The sequence below is a fragment of the Balaenoptera ricei genome, chromosome 5 (genome assembly GCF_028023285.1).
Source record: "Balaenoptera ricei isolate mBalRic1 chromosome 5, mBalRic1.hap2, whole genome shotgun sequence".
NCBI classification, from domain to species: domain Eukaryota; kingdom Metazoa; phylum Chordata; class Mammalia; order Artiodactyla; family Balaenopteridae; genus Balaenoptera; species Balaenoptera ricei.
In genome coordinates this window covers 69,499,153-69,520,756 of record NC_082643.1, presented here as the reverse complement: position 1 = coordinate 69,520,756, position 21,604 = coordinate 69,499,153, and the positions used below count along the sequence as shown (strand labels likewise).

The 21,604-nt window shown below is 44.6% G+C and overlaps 1 protein-coding gene across 1 annotated transcript in view; it reads right to left on the bottom strand.

The window, feature by feature from the left end:
- Positions 1-21,604, bottom strand: part of SCFD2 (sec1 family domain containing 2) — a 393,678-nt gene that overhangs the window by 40,040 nt on the left and 332,034 nt on the right. The gene's annotated exons all lie outside the window — the stretch shown is intronic.

Here is a 21,604-nt window from a genome sequence, read left to right as displayed (position 1 = left end):
AACATAGTTGTTGTTGTTGTTTTTTAACCCTATTTCCCCCTGGCTGTTCACCAACTGGGCTGTTTCAATCATCCCTGAGCAATGAAACACATTGAGTGTAAATGCCTTTGACAGAAGTAGAACTCAGAATTGCCTGGGATTGCAGCCACTGGCTTCAACCCCTAGACTGCAGAAGTTTCACAAAAAGAAAGCTCCCCAGGGTCTAGTGTCCTCAGAACACAGCTTTGGGAAAATAGGCGACACAAAGGAAAGGACAACACAAAGGAGACACAAAGGAAAACACAACAGAGAGCGGTGATGAACCGCTCTCACTTGAATCCCACCAACAGTTTCCATAAAATAGAACAGCAAGAATGAAAAGATCCTAGAGTTGCTCCAATAACAGAACTTGCTGGGATGGGCATCTAATGCGCTAACAAAGCATATGGCGTATTTCAAAAGGCAGCCATTCAAAGCTGATCAAACACAAAGGGGGCCTAATAAGAAGACCGTTCTCGGAAGTGGTTCTATTTCTCTTTGAAACTTATAATAGATGGATTTCTTCTCTGTCTTGTTAGAAGCTCATGCAGAAGAGGAATGATCATGGTAAGTCAGAAGTTCAAAAAATAGAGAAAGATTCAAGATGAGTACTTTTGACTGTTGAAATATTGCAGATACATGAACTCATCAATCCCCATATCACCCTTATGAGACAGGAGCTACTCTTTCCCCCATTTGAAGGATGAGGGAGCTGAGGGCCAGAGAGATTAAGGAACACTCCCATCAGCACACTGTCGATGTTCAGCCCATGTTCGCTCAGTCATTCTGGACTGGTTCACCTGTAGGTTTGGGGAACAGTTCTTGTGCCCTCTGCTTCCTACCTCAAGTACCTGCATGTCTGTCTCTGTGTCTGTCTGTCTCTGTCTCTGTGTATCTCTCCTCCTGTCTGGGGGCTTTCTCTGGTTAGAACCATGGATGTCAGCACTCAGAAACAACATAGCTTTCTCATCGCTTGGGGGGTACCATTCTGAATTGTGGTCTCCATAGCCTTATGGAGGGGGCAGTAGGACTGAGCCCCAGTTGCCCCCAACAGTAACTCACTCCTGAATGCCTCCTCTACTGGCTTTCCTTCCTCTCCTGTCTCACTTCCCTACGTCCTGACCACACTGCCTAGGACATCTTCTCAAATACAGTACTTGCACCCAAATCCTTGTCTCAGGACACCAGAGCTGCCAGGGTGATTTTAACACAGGCAGCTTGGGTCCAGAGTCTATATTCTTTTTTTCAGAACAGATTTATTGAGATTCAGTTCATATACCACACAGTTAACCCATTTCAAGTGTACAGTTCAGTAGCTTTTAGTATATTCACATAGTTGTACAATCATCATTCCTACAATCAACTTTAGAACATTTTTATCACCTCAACAAGAAACTCCATACCTGTTAACTGTCACTCCCCCTTTCCCCCTACCCCCAGACCCTGGCACCACTGATCTGCTTTCTGTCTCTATGGATTTCCCTACTCTGGACATTTCATATAAATGGAATCATAGAATATATGGTCTTTTGTGACTGGCTTCTTTCACTTAGCACAATGTTTTCAGGGCTCATCCAAGTTGTAGTATGCATCAGCACTTAGTTTCTTTTTATTGCTGACTAATAGTCATTGTATAGATATACCACATTTTAAATATCCATTCATTGGTTGATGAACATTTGGGTGTTTCCACATTTTGGCTATTGTGAATAATGCTTCTAGTTTTACATGTACAAGTTTTTGTGTGGACATACATTTTCGTTTCTCTTGGGTACATATTTAGGAATAGAATTTCTGGGTCATGTGGCAACTCTGTATTTAACCTTTTGAGGAATTGCTAGGCTGTTTTTCAAAGTGACAGCACCATTTTACATTCTCACTCGCAGTGTAAGAGGGTTTTCTCTGCATCCTCAAAAATGCTTGTTATCAACTATCTTCTTGATTGTAGCTCTCCTAGTGGATGTGAAGTGAGGAGATACTTGTTAATTTTGTTAAAGAGAGAAGTTTTTAGCGAGTAGAGGTAGATCCAAACAAGCTTCAACTAAAATGGAGTGTATCTAAAGTACATAGGAACATCCAAAGGAACCCAATGGCAGCAGACACAGTGTGTAGATAGTTGAGCCCGTACTTTCAATAACTGTGGAACACTGTATATAACTCTTAAAGGGAGGGCAAAATTCTGAACTGTTTTTACTCACACTTCTGACACCAAATGTGTGGGCTTTTCCCTCCATACCAACCAATTCTCTAACTCTCCACACATCAACTGAGTGTCCTACAATTCAAATCAATTCTGCCACTAGCTATGTAGAGTTAGTGCAGACCCCACCCAGACTGCCCCCACTTCAGATGTCAAGTTTAAATCCCAGGTTGCCAGTTGAACTCCTGACCTATCAATCAAGGGTTCCCATGACCCCTTCCTCAGGTTCAATGATTTGCTAGAACAGCTCACAGAACTCAGGAAAGTGCTTTACTTACTGGGACCAGTTTATTACAAGGGATGCAACTCAGGAACAGTCAAATGGAAGAGATGCAGAGGGCCAGGTATGGGGGAAGGAGCGCAGGACTTCGATGCCTTCTCCAGGTGCTCCACCTGCCCAGTACCTTGATGTGTTCACCAACCAAGAGGCTCTTCAAACACTACTGTTTAGGAGACTTTATGGAGGTTTCATTACATAGGCACAATTGATTAAATTATTGACCACTGGTGATTAATGCATCTCTCAGCCCCTCTCTTCCCTCTGGAAGTTGCGGGGTAGGGCTGAAACTTCCACTACTCTAAACATGCCTTGGTGTTTCTGGCAACCAGCTCCCATCCTGAAGCTATTATTCCCCCAACCACCAATCATCCCATTAGCATACAAGACACCCTCATCATTCTGGAAATTCCAAGGGTTTTAAGAGCTGTGTGCTAGGAACTGCGGACAAAGACCAATATGCATATTTCTTATTGTATCATAAAAATCCTCTGACCAGTCTTTATTTCCTGGTCTCCAGAAATGTCCAACTCACTGTCATTAAAAAAATCAAAAGGGTGGTTAAGCCTAGTGAGAGGAAGCCTCCCCGTGTTCAGTGAACTCCAGTGCGGAAGCAGGGATTCGACAGAAAATTCAGGGAGTTCGTGTACACTCTCCAGAATTCTACGCCAAGCTTTGTGTCATTTTCTGAGAAGCATGTCCACAACTTCCTCCTGATTCTTAAAGAGGTTCATAACCAAGAAAAGGTGAGATCCACAGGTCCAGAGCATCTATCGATATCATACCATGCTTGCCCTTGGCATTGCAGCTCAGCTGAGATACATCAATTTGTGCATTAGTCAATAATCAGCCAGAAGAAACCCTGGAAGATTATGGCTTCTCACTGATTCATGTGGCTTCTTTCCTTAAACTCCCAGCCTGAGCCATTTAAAATATGGGAAATTACATCAATTATATCTAAGTGTTGTATACTATGTACTACTACTCCTTTAAATTAAAAATGGCATGAAAACAAGAAGGAAGCATTACTAGTTCTAACACCATGCACAGTGTTTCAATTCTTCTAAAACACAATTCAGCTAATAGGCTAAACTTCTTAAATTTAAAGTAATTCTATAGAACAGAAAGGTTTATACAAATTTTCATATGGTCTCCTTCAACTTTTTGAAAAGTGAGGACTGTAATGTTCATCCATTAGGCTGAGTGGAATAGAATCATCTCCTGGATTACAGAGTACTGAAAATTATAAATTATACATGGAAATTGTAGATTATACATTGGAAGTAGTTTAAGCAAAGGCTGTGTAATTCTGAAGAGTTAGGTCAATTGTGGAGCAGGTTGTTGATAGAAGAAATGTTTACAGATTACAGGTAAACTGAACTCAAAGGAACCCAACAGAAAAATAACACTGTCAAAGAAATTGCTGGAAGAAAAAAAAGTGCAAAATTTACAAATAAACTAACACCTTTCTGAAAAACAGTCAATTATCTCCATTGTTCAAACCAACTGCACAAGGGCAACTTCTGTCCAGTGGGTCTGTCCAGCGATCCTTTCCGATGTGTCTGTTATCCTCAAAGCAAGTCCTCTAAAATGTACATGTTTCTGGGACACCAGGCCAAAGGGGTCTCATCTCTGAGCATCTTCATAATTATATCAATCTTCACCAAAAGCAGGATTTACATTCACTTACCTAAACCCTATAATGAAAGTCACACACACACACACACACACACACACACACACAGAGAAATGGGGATAAGAGAAGATAAATGACGTGTAAGATCACATCACTATCTCCAGCAAAATGTCCCTCTGATCACAGCCCTGACCTCCTCCACGTACACTGCCTCCCACCATTCAGAATATCTCCTCTGTGAGTGCAGCTCATTCCATATCATGCTGCAATTAATAGCTAAAGGAGATGTGGGTGCAAAAGCTATGAAATGGGATGAATTCTTTTTTGGTGTAAAAGCTATAATCACTGAAAGCTCACTTATAGGATCACTTATGCCAGATACTATTCTAAGAAGTTTATACATATTAGCTCACTTAATCTCCTCAGAAACCCAATGAGGTAGGTACTATTATCACCCCCATTTTGCAGATGGGGAAACTGAGCCATAGAGAAGTTAAGTAACACACGGCCACTCAAGTAAGTGGTAAAGCTAAGATGCAAACTCTTGCAGTCTAACGCCCAAGATGGTCGTGTTAACCACTCTACTCTGCTGTCTTTCATATGTGCTGGAGTCCACATACATAAAAGATCAGTAAAGCACTTAGTTCACCCTTAATATCGAAGAAGTGCTTTTACAATGGAGTGAATGGCAGATGCCTTTCTTCCTGGGAAGATCTGGGCCTGTCCCTGGGGGTAGATGCTAATAGTATGGTTTGCAGTTACACCCCAGGCCCATCTTTTGTGGCCACACAAGGTGTGGGATCTCCCGGGCCTGCTGCACACCCTCCATTGGATCTCTGCCCTGTAAGGCGCTGTATTCAGTTACTTCTAATAAGCCCCGGACAGCCTGTTCCATTAAGCCAGCTTATGAGATAACGGTGTTTTGTAAGGGACCCTTAAGTGTACAGTTCCAGTCAATTCTCATTTAATCCACTTAGTTAAATAGATAATAAACCAGAAGCTGATCCTAGCCTTTGGCCAAGCACAATCTGTGTACTTCAGTTGCCTACTCCTTGATAAGGGAGGCCCCCAGTCCCGCAGGGCACCCCTGTGTTCGCCTAAAATAGGTGATGACTCATGCCCCTGCAATTTCTTTCTTTGGAGGGCGTGGGGATCTCTTGGGCAGGGGTCCAGTTACTCCTCGGAGCAACAAAACAGGGCTCCTGTGTCCACATCTGCCCTCCCTCATCCCCCTCGCACCCGTCTCCACTTACTGGAGTTGCTTTACTTCAGCAGAGGGAGGACAGCGGTTTCCATGGCTCTGTGCATTGCAGGGACCCACATTTCCAGCAATAACAAAGGTAAAACGGAGAGAAGGCTGATGAGCTCAGGGATCTGAAACCGGGCACCTCAGACTGGGACTTGAACCCACGCAGCCGGGACTCAAACCCGGCCAAAACTCAGATTTGGACTCGAACCCAGACCAAACCCACGGTCTTCCAACTGAGATCACACACCTGGTTTCAGGACTTAATGAAGCTCAGCTTCTTGATGTCTCATCGTAGAAAGAATTTAGTGAGAGACAAAGTGATGGGTAAGAAGTGGATTTATTTAGAGAGAAACACACTGCACAGAGTGTGGGCCATCTCAGAAGGTGAGAAAGGCACCAGGGTATGGGGGTGTCAGTTTCTAGAGGGGTGGGTAATTTCATAGGCTAATAAGTGGGAGGAGTATTCCAGCTATTTTGGGAAGGGGTGGGGATTTCCAGGAATTGGGCCACCGCCCACTTTTTGATCTTTATGGTCAGTCTTGGAACTGTCATGGCGCCCGTGGGTGTGTCATTTAGCATGCTAGTGTAGTACAGTGAGCGCATACTGAGGCTCAAGGTCTAGTGGACGTCGACTTGTCCACCATCTTGGACCCTTTTGGTTCTAATCAGTTTATGTCATGTCCTCAGGCTATGTCATTCTTTCAAAGGTTGTGCCCTGCCCCCTTCCCTCCTGTTTCAGATCCTCCTGGGAGGGCTGAAATAAAGCTGGACTCCTCACTCCCGACTGCCTAGCCCTTCTGTTTGGTTCTCTCACGGAGCAGCCTTGAACCTTTCTGGTGCGTGGGGAACTTTTTCAAAAGAGCCTGGCTTCCAGAAGTTTGGCTTTATTTCTTAGGTATTCAGGAAAATAAAGCATCTTGTATCAGGAGGCTGCCTTATCCAAAGCTTCAGTCTGGATTAGAGATGAAGCACCTTCACACACACACACACACACACACACACACACACACACACGTCGGTCGAACCTGTATGGCTGGATAAGCTGGGGGACGTGGCTGGAATTGGATTTTAAATGTCTCCCTATTGAGTGATATTATTCTCCTCACAGTTGTAAAAGTCCCTTACATCTGACTGAGAAGAGCTAGGGTCAAAGAATATCAGTTGAGCCTGTTCAAGGGGTTCTTTTCTTATCTGGACCCAAGTTACCCAAGGATGGCCTCCTCATCCTTCTTCTGGCCCAGAGACTGAGAACATCAGGTTCATTTTCCAATTTGCATCCCACCCTCCTGTCTCTCAGCAAACCCCTGGCAGCAGGGGACCCATCTCTGTGGGTTCCTGAGGCAGTTAGAGAAAAGGTTGGCTTGGGAGGGCAACGTGGCCAGAAAGCAGAAAGGGCAGAGCGCTGGGAAGTCATGACCTCCCTCATCCATCCGGCTGTCCCACATTGCCTTTTCTCTCTTTTCAAACAATTGTTTTAAAGATGGAGTCCCTTTTCATGGCTCTCTATAAAAGGTTGGCAAATGAAAACAAAACCAAACAAAATAAAAAACTAAATAAACCTTAGCAAGTGGTGTCACATCTGAAGTCTTTTAGGGAGGCTGACTGTGTAAAACCACTCTTGAGTAGGGAAGTCCTGGTAATATTTATAATAGAAGTCCTCTTTTTCAAATGTGATTGGGACCAATAGGTGATTAGAAGTCATTTAAAGAGGGGGATCATGAAAAATTGATCTCTCTCCCACACATATACATACACATATATGTGTATTTGTGTGTGTGTATAACTTTGTTTAAAATTAAAACACAAACATCTGTTTATTCACTACTCTTTTGAGAAAAGTCTTTTGTTTATTATCTGCTGATTAGAGTTCTTTTTTTAAAAAAATCATGTACTGTGTATAATTTCCAATTTTAGTCCATTTAAAGTGGAATAAGAAGTTAGACACCTGTAGCACAATCTGAGAGCAGAATTCTTCTAGATTTTAATGGGTTTTTTTCCATTCAATCTTTCACAATCATCTTGTTCATACCTAATTCAAAGCATGTTTTTTTTTTTTAATATTTATTTATTTATTTATTTGGTTGTATGGGGTCTTAGTTGTGGCAGTCCGGTGCCTTAGTTGCGGCTCATGGGCTCCTTAGTTGCAGCAGGCAGGCTCCTTAGTTGTGGCTCCAGGGCTCCTTCGTTGTGGCTTGCCAGCTCCTTAGTTGCAGCACACGGGCTTCTTAGTTGTGGTATGCAAACTCTTAGTTGCGGCATACATGTGGGATCTAGTTCCCCGACTAGGGATCGAACCCGGGCCCCCTGCATTAGGAGGGCGGAGTCCTATCCACTGCACCACCAGGGAAGTCCCCAAAAGCATGTTTAAAATGATTCATCTTTACTGAGTCTTTCAAAGCATTCAGTTTGGTTTTCTCTGAAACAATTATTTTTTTGAATTCATATTTCCTCAGAGAACATTTAATTAAACATTTAATTTAATTTATTTAATGACAAATACAACTGGCATAAGCAGGTTTGGGAACAAACCAAACTGGCTCCTGGGAATCACACGGCTCTACCAGAATGCGCAGATGTGCCCAGGCAAGCGGAGGTCGCCTTAGAGCTCTGAGGGGGTCAGAGTTTCGGTGTGAGTTGTTCTATTTTACTGCGGGATCGCAGGATGTAAGTTATTTTGGTGAATGGGTCGTGTGGAGGCTGGTTGAGAACACATGAACTAGATATATGTACTATTTATATTCATTGTATTTATATTATACATTATATTGTATATAAATGAAAAATATTATACACACATATTTCTGAGGTCTCATATTTATACTACAAGGCAATGTATCTGTGTCATCAATCTAATATTTAATGACCTAGTGTGACTTCTAAGTTCTTCTAACATAAAAAAAACCATAATCTGTTTTTTTTTTTTTTAAATCAGCCTTCAGGTCTTACAGGGCTGACTTCCTCTTTCCTTGTAGGATCCTTGATCTACACTACACGGCAGGGGCTCCTCAGCGGGTGCGGAGATAATGATGTAAATGTGCTTGGATGGTAGTGTTAGTGAGCCTGGCCTAACAAAGAAACTCAGGGTCAGCAGTGTCCAGGTGAGGCCACAGAGGGCCCAAGGCAGGGCTCGTGGAGACTGGACCACCCCCGGAAGTCCCTCCACAGGTCTCCCCTCAGGCTCTCAGGCCACGTCGATCCCGTGCCCCCTTGGTTCACTGGATCCTGTCCTGGAATCTCCTAGCCTATGGCCTCTAGTTATCGCTCCAATGACAGAGCAGGAAAGGAGGGGAGGGGTGGCGACATGCTCCAGGGAAGCGGGGGCTCTCCCTGCTTCTCCGCTGGTCTCTAGCATAGCGCCTGGTTCCTAGAAGCACCCACGAAATATTTCTTATATAAATGAATGGGGAAAACAGAGAGATAATGGGAAAAAGCGCTGAATCAGACCAAACACACCATAAAGTGTGATTCTTGAGGAGCTGATAAACGATCTCTGCAGGAAATTTCAAACAAAGGGCTCCCAGATGGGTCTGAGCAAGTGCAGCCTGCACGTGTAAGTGGATCACCTCTCATAAAGGCTACTGTGAAGAGCAACCTCAAGTGGCTGCATACATTTGGCTCGTCTGTTTAATAAGCAAAACTAAACTCTACGTGGTTTGGGTATACGTGCATATGAGATAAAACTGTTTTAAAAAGAAAGACAATGATAAATACAAGCTTCAGAAAGTGGTTACCGCTGGGGGAGGAGGTGGGCGGGTAAGCGACCCTTTGGGATAGGGTGACGAGTTCATGGGTGTTTATTATGTAATTATGCTGTATAATATATATATATATATATATTGTATAATCTTTTAAATGTATCGGCTATCATCTTAAAAAATACAACAGAACAAAAAACCAGTCACACTACTTTTTTAAGCCTCCAGCAATTTCAGCTTTTTATAACAGTTGGAAAAAGGGAAGAAATGACAGCTGAAATCTATTATTGTTAGGCAGTTTTGGGAGGTGTGGTGGACGTGGAAAGTCTTGTACAGCCACGAGGGAATATGACTGCCCAGAATTCTAGCCCAAGGTCTGAGGCTTTTTGTGACAAAACAAGCGGTGGGGGAAACCTGAAGGAAGGAACATTGTCAGGAATACGCTTTGGAACTTGCATCTTTCATTAAGGCAGGGAACAAAGTCAAGTTACCAGTGAGGCCCAGAAGGCAGGATGGAGGCGGCGGGACAAGCAGCCTCTTGATCCTGAACGTCTGTGCTGCTTCAGCAAGAGCCAAGGAGGCAGCAAGACCAATAACCCTGGGTCGCTGCAGAAATAAGGAAACGGCCCCAACAATTGCAAAGCATTTCCTCCAAGATGCTTCTGAAAAATCTCTCCAAAGCAGCTTTTTTGACTACCCTAACTATACCAACACAGTTTATCTTAAGATTTTATGTGGTTAATTAAGGAAGGGTTAATTAAGTATAAAAACTGCTGTGATGCCGCATCATGTTAAGTAGTACAATTTCATGTCGGTTATTATGTTATCCTATTAAATCAGTCCAAGTCACCTTAGACAAAGGGATTGTGAAGTTCAGCCTTCAGAGTAAGCGAAATACCAGGTTTGAGGCTATTTCTTTTCTTTTCTTTTCTTTTGGCTGCGCCACGCAGCATGTGGAATCCTAGCTCCATGACCAGCTCGAACCTGTGCCCCCTGCAGTGGAAGCGTGGAGTCTTAACCACTGGACCATCAGGGAAGTCCTGAGGCTATTTCTTTAAAAGAGGTAGGTGTTGATTTTTGATCAGTTACACAATCTCCCATTATCGGAGCTATCACCATAGGAAAAATCAGATTTCCCTCATATCATTTCGACTTTGGGACCCTTCTCCAGGAATGAAACCTGCCACAAGTGGGGGAAATGCCCACATAACCACTTAAGCTCATGGTCATGAACCTTCCCAGTCCCAAGGAGGGCAGCTCCTTAACAGTAATCACAGACGCCATCTCAAACCCATATCTCACTCCGAGTGCTTCCTAATAGGTTGATTGTTTTTATTCTGTTGAATTAATTCTATTGATTTACTAACTTGCCATTGATACCATAAGTCCCCTTTCAAAGTGTGCTGACATTTCTGGTGGTTCTGAATAGCTCGACATGGAGTGCTGGCCTCTCAAAGCTGACTTGAGAGATTACCTGCATCTGGTTGTTTTCACAAGCTGTCAGGTGACATAGCACCTGGGAGCCTCAGAGACCACTGTGACAATGACTACTGCTGATCCCGTTTTCCAGACTAGGAGAAAACAAGGCTATGCTACATGCACGTAAAGGCGGCACCAGAGCACGGCCATGAGTTGAGCACAGCTGGCAGCTCTTCTGTTAATATTTGCTTGCTTCTTGTCTGTTAATATTTGCTTGCTTCTTGTCTGTTCTTTTTGGGGTGCTACAAAAGCTGAAGCAGCAACAAAGGTAAGAAAACATAGAATAGATATAAACTTACAGTGGGGTAAATCTGATCTGCTTTATTTTTCTTTAAATTGAGTAAAGACTGCCATCATTTGATTTTAGCAGGGAATAGTATTCCCCCAGGGCACAGTTTCAGAACCAATGAGCTAGTTCGGCATTTCAGAGAGAGGGAAATGGAAGCCCAGATGCTCCTTCCAAGACCTGCTGAGGCCAATCCCACCTGCCTCCAGGAAGTGTGCCTCATGTACCACCACCTGCGACCAGCCCTGCACTTCGTTACCCTGCACACTCTGTCCCTCCCTATTCTCCAGTGCAGAGATGTGTGTGTGTTGGGGGTAGGGGTGATTCTGCCTGACGCAGCTGCAGCAGAAGCCTAGGGCTCCCCCGAGAAGATGGCCTGGAAGGCTTCCTGGAGGAGCAGGCCAAGAAGGAAGCTGTGAAGGACCACATCAAGGTACACTCTTTCTGCTTCTTTCTGAATCTTACTTAGCCCAGGCCCAGTCTTGTTGCCAGTTTTACAAACAGTACCAAAGGTCCATTGCCTGCGAAGGATTCTTAAGAGGTAAGGTTGTACCTTATTCTAGAAACGCCAATAAAATTGCGAGTGTGGGAATAATACGGTGTTGTTTTTAGCTGTGATGTGCCACTGGGCAATGCTTTTTTTTTTTTTTTTTTTTTTTTTTTTGGCTGTGCTGCGTGGCACGCGGGATCTTAGTTCCACTACCAGGGATTGAACCCATGTCTCTCCAGTGGAGGCGCGGAGTCCGAACAACTGGGCTGCCAGGGAAATCCCTGGTCAATGCTTTCTTGTCCAAGTTACAGTGAATAAATCACTCAGGGTTTGGCCTGTCTGCTAATTACACAAACCTGTGCTACAGCTAATCGTTTGTTTGTAGAAAAGGATGAAATCAGAAGTCCAAATCATGGCACATTTAAAAGCCTTTCAAATGACTGTCTGGCCCTCCCTTGCCTCTTATTCTCACTGTCATTTAGAGGAGCCTTAAAAAAAAAGAAAACATCTAAGTTTTTTCTTTTCCATTATATTTCTTGAGCTCCAGCCTCACTGAGCTCGTTATCATGAGGTTTGTAAGTATGGAGCGACAGTAGTGTCTCTTTATTTATATTTTTGGGGAAGGCTAGGTGGTTAATAATAAGGAATCATTTTCTGATCTATCTGAGAAAAAGAGAAGAATGAAAAGGGAAGCTTATAGGCCTAAAGTTTCTTTCATCCCTTTTGTTTCTTAAAAGAATGGAAGGGCAAATGGAGTTTATTTTTCTTCTGGTAACAGCCAGATCAAATGAGACCCCCGCCTCGCCCCTCCCCCAAGACACACAAAAATCACTCTCAGCCTCAATCTAAGGCTCCCGTGCACCTGTCGTTGTAAATCGCCATTGAGCTGAGCCAGCATTGCTACGCCTGAAATTTAAGCTCCCACTAAATGAGGCCTCTTATCTATCACTTTTCTGTATTTTCTTTTGGAGGCAGCACAGTTTAGCGTGGAGGTCAGCCGTGCCTGATTTGGAGATGGGACACAGTCCAGAGAGGCTTGCCAGTGGCCCCTGGCATGGAGGGGAAGGGGAGAAATACCACCATTGCCCTCGTCTCTTTTTGGGGCAGAAGGAGCCTTGAGGGCGGACCCCAGAAGCAAAAGCAGGGAACCCAGGAAAGCTGATAGGCAGAGGCCTGCCTTCTGCAACTCTGAGCTCAGGTCCCAGTGAAAGGGGGAGCTGGGGTCTGGAAGGGGCGACCCTGAGGACAGAGCCAGGCTTCCTGACGGGTGGAGCGGGCTGCTGTCTGCAGGCTTCTAGGCGCTTCTACCTGTGCCAGTCCCAGTCCACTCTCAGGTGGGCTCTCACCCATCTCCTCCAACCTCTGATGGAGATGGCTCAGATGAATCACACGTCTACGGGGCGATTTAAACTCTGCCGACAAAAATGAATTATCACAGAGGCTCAGGGGTTCTAGGTTTTCACTTGCTTCTGGGCAGGAACATTCTGAAGCCCACAGCTGTTTTCACAGTTACTCTGTGTCCACCATGTGTCATGGAGGGTGAGTGAGGGGCCTGGCTCAGAGCTCTTTCCCCTGAAGGATGGGTAAGGGGAGGGTGGAAGAACCGCTGAGCTCCAGCCAGCTCTGGGACCTGAAAGTGGAATATACACTGAATAGCAAACAAGGTCTCAGCTTCTTGTTTCCCTGAAGGGCAAGGGAGTCGACAGGGAGTTTAGAAATAAAAACTCCAAATGGCTAGGATTTCTTTGAGGCCTCCACTGGGGAAATCGTCCAGGTTGGTAACATCTGAACTCTCTCCTCACATACCAGCCCACAGCTGCCTTCATTTCTGCCCCCAGTGCTTGCCTCCCTGCAGGTGAAGCAACTGTGTGATGATAGCTCAGGACCAGGTTTACGGAACAGTCATGTCCCACAAAGGTTTCATTGTCAGCTGGTAAAATGAGACAGTTCTCAGAACTGCAGTGGGTTTGGTGCCTCATGCAGAGCCAGGCACCCAGGATTTGGTCAGTAAATGGAACGTGCAGCTAGATCACAAACGTGTAACTCTTCCGGAAGAAAGATAAAACCAAAAACCAAAAAAGAAACCAAAAGGAAACCAGACCAAACCGAACCTCTACGGAGAACTGTTGGCTGTGGCCATGGCAGTCTGGTTACTGGCTGTGAAAAGCCTCAGGGCCCATTCGAGGCAGGAAACCTCTAGAAGCAGCCTCATCCTGCCATGGCCACTCCAGGAGCTTCTGCAAAGCCCACACAGCCACTCCAGTGGCTCTTGCTGTGGGTACTGAGCTCTTGCTGTGTGCTCGGCAACTTGCATGTGTTGACTCAGTCTACCTCGCAGGATTCATGTTAAGAAAGGGCTGGAGAAACGTATAAGGATAGAAGTTCCCAAGGTGCTCATAGTTATATTGTTTATAGCAGTGAAAAACTGGAATTCAACATCCATCAATAAAAACTGATAATAAAAAATTGATGTGTTTGATCTACCATTTATTTATCAAAGACGTCTGTGCTAGATTGTTAAGTGATGAGAGTAGGTTGCTGAACAGTAGGTATAGTACATGTGCCATATATATATGTGTGTGTGTGTGTATATATACCTATATATATATATATATACACTCACACGCATACCTATCCACACACAAGTATATATAGCATATACACACACATACAACCACACACACATAGACATCTATGTATTTGTGTATACAAGTCCAGAATAACACATTACAAACTGTTAACAGTCATTATTCCTCTAGAACATCATTGCCCAACAGAACTGTCTGCAATGATGGAAATGTCCTACATCTGTGTTGTCCAATATGGCAGCCACTGGCTACAGATGGATATTGAGCACTTGAAATGTGGCTAGTGTGACTGGGGGATCTCAGTTTTAAATTGCATTTAATTTTAATTGCCACATGTGGCTAGTGGCTACTGTATTGGACAGCACAGCTCTAGCATGTAAGCCCAGTGAAGGCAGACTTTTGTTTTAAGTACAGATGTATTTGAACCTCCTAAAACAGTGTTTGTGCCTGGCACATGGTAGGCACTCAATAAATAGTTGTCGAATGAAATAAACAACCACCTGTTAAAGGTTGTTGTCTATGGAATTATGGGAGACTTCTACTTTCTACCTTATGTACTTCTGTGTCATTTTGATTCTTTTAATAAGCATATACGTTTTAAATTAGCCAAACAATAAAGATATTCCAATTCGGAAGTACAATGCACACCAACCTCATCCTTTTCTTTTTCTTAGCTGCCCAAAGTACTGCTCCCTCTGGCTGGTGGGGAAGGCTGGCCCCTGGGTAGCGCGGTGTATTTATTCCCGGCTACCTGGACCAATCTTCCCCAAATGAACATTGCTGGGTGCCACAGTTCCACCTGCCTCACCTTGCCCCCTTGTTCCTGATTCATGGCGGAAATCATACACTCAATTTCATTTTCTCCCCTTAACAAGGCCTTCAGGGTTTCCACTTCTCTAAAGGAGGTCAGCAGCAGAGTCTATATTTCTAGTGAGGAAGAAAACCTGACGGAAAAGACTGTCCCTGCTATTAAATGTGGGGTCAGGCACACTCTTCTCTGTTATTTACAGGGTCAGCCAGGGTCCTGATTTACACAACCTCTCAAAGGCAACGCGTGTCTTAGAACAAGGCCCGAAGATACCTCTTCACTCCCCCTGGCGCCGCCCCGTCTGTCTGCTCCTCTGAGTCCTGCCAGCACCCACTCAGCTCCCTCCACAGCCTTGGTGAATGCCACTGCCTGGCTTCCGCCGGCTGGCCGCCCCGCCAGCTCACGTCCTACCTGTTCCTCTTCACAGTCTGACTCTAGAAACTTAAGACCAGCCCACTCTGCCTCCTTCAGCTCGCAGATGCTGTGTCTGCCAGGTTCCTGCTTCCCGAACCTCAGCTGTTCCCTTACCACCTTCACTCCTATATACTGCCTGTTGCATGATTTACTCAGTCTGTTCCTGTAAGTTAACTTGAAATCAACTCATTTATTAGTCCTATGTAAACTGATCTGATGTGCTAATATTTACTTATTTTAACGTGCATCAGAAGAGAACGTAATTGAAAAATAGAAAATATTCACCGGCACCCCTCCCCCCCGAACTCCCCTCGCAGACCACCCTTTAGACTGGTGTGCACTCATGGGTGTGCAATTGATGCTCTTCTTATGCAATGCCAGGACCACGTGTCTTTTCATAAGAAGCCCGTCCGCTACTCAGAGGCAGGGTCCTCTCTCCCCCCATTCCCACCACGGCGCCGGTACTGAGCTGCACGTGCGAAACTGAGAGTCAGACAACTTTAAGGGGACAGCTCCTAGGTGCTGGGAACTGCGTGGTGACAGCCCTGTGGAGTAGGTGCCGTTCTGTTCATTCTTCAGATGACCGCACGGAAGCTGCGATGGCTCATGGAAGGCTGGTTTAATGAATAACCAGCTCCTTTAAAAGGGAAACAGCCTTGCAGCGTCAGGAGTCCAGGGAAGCAGGTGCCTCTCTTGCAGTACAGTTCTGCTCACCCGGGCCTTCTTCATGACCACGCAAACCCGGAATCTGCCTCCATTCAGACCTACTTTGCTCCGGACTAGCTTCATGAGGGCTGTCGCCTTGCTACGCAGCTGTGATCAGGCCTCGCTGCCCCTTCCTACTTGCCCGTGGGGTTCCAGCCACTCTGGCCTTCTCTTGTTCCCCAGCAGATCGCAAGGCCAGGGTCTCTGCACTTTTCTTCCCTCTACCTGTCCTGGTCATTACCATATATTAGGTCTCAGCTTAGGTCATTGCCTCAAAGAGGCCTTTTCTGATCACCCCATCACAATTAGGTTGTCTCTCTTAAAGCACTGTATCAACATTTATAAGTACATACAAATGTGTTTCCTTTTTTGTTTTTTCTCCCTCCCTCCCTCCCTCCCTTCCTTCCTTCCTTCCGTCTTGTCATTACACGTTTATTGAGTGCTAGCTGCTTCCTAGGCACTGTAGGTAGTGTGTGCTCTCACGCCGCCTACACCTCAGCGGGGAGAAGCAGACAAGATGTAAATAAACACGCAAGTAAACCAGTCATTATGTGGCCTTAGACGTGAGTGCTCAGAAGAAAAATAGAGGCAGGAGCTATTTTAGACATGGTAAAGTAGGGCTTCTTGGAGGAGGTGGCATTTTAGCAGAGACCTTTCAGAAGTGAGTAGGCAAGCAATGCAGACACCGAGGAAAGAGTTTTCTAGGCATAAGGGCAGCATGTGCAAAGGCCCGCCGAGGCAAAAGGGGCTGAGGGGGTTTTCAGGAGAGCAAGGAGACAGAGCGGTTGAAGTGAGCTGCAAGGGGAGAAAGGAGGCAAAGCAAGTCAGAGAAAGGAAAGGTCAGAGAGACAGGCAGAGGCAGATCGTGGGGGGCCTTGTATGGAGTCCACAGCAGATGAGGGAAGACAGAGCACACACACGGATGAAGAAGATGGGAAAGGAAGGGACACCCATAAGGCTGGATACCTTCTTGTGCTGATGAGTGGGTTTTAGTGGAGCGTGTGGGCCTGGGAGAGAAGCAGGCCATCTGGCAGGGGCTGCCGGCTGGCGGTAGAGAGCACACCAGCTTTGACTTCACATGCCTGAACATTTTCAGTGTCTCCCCACCCCTTCCTGACGGTAAGAACACAATGAAACTCAGTGGGGCAAAAAGCCACATCAAATAACACGACAACCATCCAAACTGCGATAGGAGGAAGCTGGCATGTTAGAGCTGCTTCACGGCCACCAGCCTCTGTTGTGAGAACTCAGTGTTGTCACGCCAGGGTCACCCACGGAGGGTGCGAAGAGAAGGGCAGCCCGTGAAGCTCGGGATTGGAATGGCTGGCAGGATTTGTTGGAGAGTGAGTTGGCAAGTGAAGGGAAAATGAAAACCCCTGGTCAGGGAGGTCAAGAGCTGGTGCTGACCTGAAAATTCAAGGTTGGCTACAGTACCTTTGAGAGAAGGAAGTTCTCGTATTATTCCAAGGAAGGGATCGAGGGTTAGGCTGGATTTAAATTTCACCAGGGCAGAGCCCATTCTTTGATTCACTCAACAAATATCTATTGAGTGCCTGACGTGTGGCTCTGTTCTAAGCAACAGCAAATAAAATGTAAAAACTTCTTCCTGCATCAGATTTCCTTTGTATTTCCACCACTTTGTCTAAAAATGATGATAATAGTTAACATTTATCGAGCACTTACTTATGTGTCAAGTACTATTCTAAGTATTTTATATGTATTAACTCATTTAATCCTCAGTACTATCCTATAGGTAGATGCTATCATCACCCCCATTTCACAGCTGAGAAAAATGAGGCACAGAGAGGTTGAGTAACTTGCCCAAGGCCACACAGCCAATTAATGGCAGAACCATAATTTGAACCCAGGCAGTCAGGACCCAGAGTCCAGACTCTTTTACCACAGCAGACAATCAATAAACAACTAAATGATTATGATAAAAAGTACAGCATAAACACAGTAAAATAGCCCAAATTTAAGCAAAGAGCTAGAAGCGTCAGTTTACATTATGACAAGTTTAAATCCTAGGTTATTTGGAAAGAAATGTATTTTTACTACCTGCAAGCGCATAGTGAGACTAGGGCTAATCTAGTGGTCAGTAATCTAACAAGCAGAGGGCTCTGCTGCCTGTTGTGATGAATATTAAAGCCGGGACTGCAACTCGAGCGCCCATAGCTAATAACTAACACTTAATATCCTTAAAATGATCTGTTCCCTTGATAAGGCTATCCAGTCGTCATGACAACCGTACTGATTAAGATTTGCTCAACAGTCCTCACTCTCAATCGAGGTCAAAGTAACTTAATATTTCATGGTACTTTTACAGTTAACTCATCTTAAATATTACTGGGTGGTCACTGGTGTTCAATCAACGACACCCTGGTCTCCTCTTTCTGGTGTGTGGTAGGATTACACGTGTCCCTGAGTGAGGTGGGGCCGTGGGGTTTACTTTGGGCTGTCAAATATGAGTGGCAGTGACATGTGCCACTTCTGAGGGGAAGCCTTTAAAAGCCTGTGTGCAGGTTACCACCTCCCCTTCCCCCTGCCTCAGTGATCACGAGGCCACATCGAGAGCAGGTCTCTGGCCGTCTGGCAGAGCCCCTGCACACCAGAGGTGGACACAGAGCACAGAGAAGAAACTACCACTGTTGCTTTAAACCACTGAGATTCTGGGGTCGTTTGTGTTTAGCCCATTGTAACTATTACAAACACCTACCCTCCAAATTCTGGGTGCAAAGAGGAATGAATAAAGAATCTATAAAGCCAATTAGAAGGGAAAGGAAAACGAACATTGACCATTACTATATTTTAGGTATTTACATGTTATCATACCTAATCTTCTTGGCAACACTGAGAAGTAGGTATGACCTCCATTTTACAGACATAGAAACTGAAGTTCAGAGAGGGAAGGGGACTCAGCCAAGGATATATAGCTAGTAAGTGACAGAGGTGAGTTTCAAATTCAAGTTTGTCTGAATTTTGTGATTATACAATGCTGTCAGCAAAAGCATATGCAACTAGATTCCTCTAAAGGCCAAACACAGGACCACTAGGTGGGAAAGGCATTCAGTCATCCAGTCACTCACCAAACACATACAGCATGCTTACTATGTGTCAGGCACCGTAGCAGGATTCTTGGAGTGAAGAAGGTGGCTATGGTCCCTGCCCTGAGGAGCGGACAGTCCAGTGCCGGCTACAGACGAGGAAAGCAGCAATTTCAGTGTGGTGTATGAGTTATTTGGCTAGGGCAAGGATGGGGTGGGGCTTGAGAGTATACTCCAAGTCATGGAAGGAAAAAACAAAAAAACAAAAAATCCCCACACACAGCAGAGAAAGGAAATCTAGGAAAGCAAATGAGAGATGAGGGCCAAATAAAGACATGCCACTAACGTAACGCTCTTCCTGCTCAGATCTGCACACATTTGGTAAGAGTGTGCCATATGCTTCACCCCGACACACACAACTGTGGTGGCATGCTGCCACTGGCTGATGACATCAAGGCACCAGCAGAAGCCGAGAGAGGCAGCTCCACCCTGCTGGAAACTGCAGCCCTCGCTCCCTCCACAGCTGGCTCGGGAATTCAAACCCAAGCAGAGAGCACGCGTGCCCTGGTGGCTGGTACCCCAAGTCAAGAGGACTGAGGGCAGTTTGCTTGCTGGTCTCCCCTGCTCATCTATGACTCTTTGCCACACTCATCAGACCTTATACAGGGCCTGACATGAAACAGTCACTCAGCCACTGTTGACTGATGATCTGTAGGGAATGAACAGAAGCTGCGGAGGTAGAAAGGCGCCTAAGGAAGCTTGGGGGCTGTTGAGCACCAACTGGTCTGAGGGCTGTGACGACCAGGAATAGACCCCAGAACGGCTCAGGCTTCTTCTGATTATACTCAGCAATGCAGGTCTGAATTCTGAGCTTCAGAAGGAGATCCCTCCCATTTAGAAATGAAGAAATACATGGCTCTCCTGGGTGGAATGTCTCAGGTTAGGGGCCGCTAGGCCACATCTAGGCTCATGGGGTTGGGGTGAGAAAAAAATTCTACTTTGGAAGTTAATGGTATAGTCTGTGTCTTTGGGCAATTTAACACTAGAGGGAGAGGGGCTGAGGTCCAAGGAGAAAGCATTTTACTCTAATGAATACCTCTCAAAACAAGTGGGCCACTGGCTTGGCCTTGGAAATATTTTAGCTATTCTGAGCATTTTGATATGAGAATATTCCTCATCAAAATAGGACTTGCCCAGGATATGCAATGGAGAAAAGACAGTCTCTTCAATAAGTGGTGCTGGGAAAACTGGACAGCTACATGTAAAAGAATGAAATTAGAACACTCCCTAACACCATACACAAAAATAAACTCAAAATGGATTAGAGACCTAAATATAAGACCAGACACTATAAAACTCTTAGAGGAAAACATAGGAAGAACACTCTTTGACATAAATCACAGCAAGATCTTTTTTGATCCACCTCCTAAAGTAATGGAAATAAAAACAAAAATAAACAAATGGGACCTAATGAAACTTCAAAGCCTTTGCACAGCAAAGGAAACCATAAACAAGACGAAAAGACAACCCTCAAAATGGGAGAAAATATTTGCAAACGAATCAGAAGACAAAGGATTAATCTCCAAAATATATAAATAGCTCATGCAGCTCAATATTAAAGAAACAAACAACCCAATCCAAAAATGGGCAGAAGACCTAAATAGACATTTCTCCAAAGAAGACATACAGATGGCCAAGAAGCACATGAAAAGCTGCTCAACATCAGTAATTATTAGACAAATGCAAATCAAAACTACAGTGAGGTATCACCTCACACCAGTTAGAATGGGCATCATCAGAAAATCTACAAACAACAAATGCTGGAGAGGGTGTGAAGAAAAGGGAACCCTCTTGCACTGTTGGTGGGAATGTAAATTGATACAGCCACTATGGAGAACAGTACGGAGGTTCCTTAAAAAACTAAAAATAGAATTACCATATGACCCAGCAATCCCACTACTGGGCATATACCCAGAGAAAACCATAATTCAAAAAGACACATGCACCCCAATGTTCAATGCAGCCCTATTTACAATAGCCAGGTCATGGAAGCAACCTAAATGCCCACTGACAGACAAATGGATAAAGAAGATGTGGTACATATATACAATGGAATACATATATACTCAGCCATAAAAAGGAACGAAATTGGGTCATTTGTAGAGACGTGGATGGATCTAGAGACTGTCATAAAGAGTGAAGTAAGTCAGAAAGAGAAAAACAAATATCGTATATTAACGCATATACGTGGAACCTAGAGAAATGGTACAGATGAACCGGTTTGCAGGGCAGAAATAGAGACACAGATGTAGAGAACAAATGTACGGACATCAAGAGGGGAAAGTGGCGGGGGGTGGCGGTGGTGGTGGGATGAATTGGGAGATTGGGATTGACATGTATACACTGATGTGTATAAAATTGATGACTAATAAGAACCTGCTGTATAAAAAAAATAAATAAAATAAAATTTAAAAAAAAATAGGACTTGCCCATATAACATAGCTTAAGATAGCTAGGGATATGACCTATATAAATCTACCATGGAAGAGAAAAGAAAAAAGAAATTTTAAAAAGCACTAAGCAGAAGGGAATTTGGCATTATTTAAATAGGACATTACCCTGCTGCTGCTAAAGAAAATCTTCTGAAATGATAAAAAATAATTAAAACAAAACAAAGGTGTGAGAATAAGCCAATGATTCAAGATGGTGTGACTA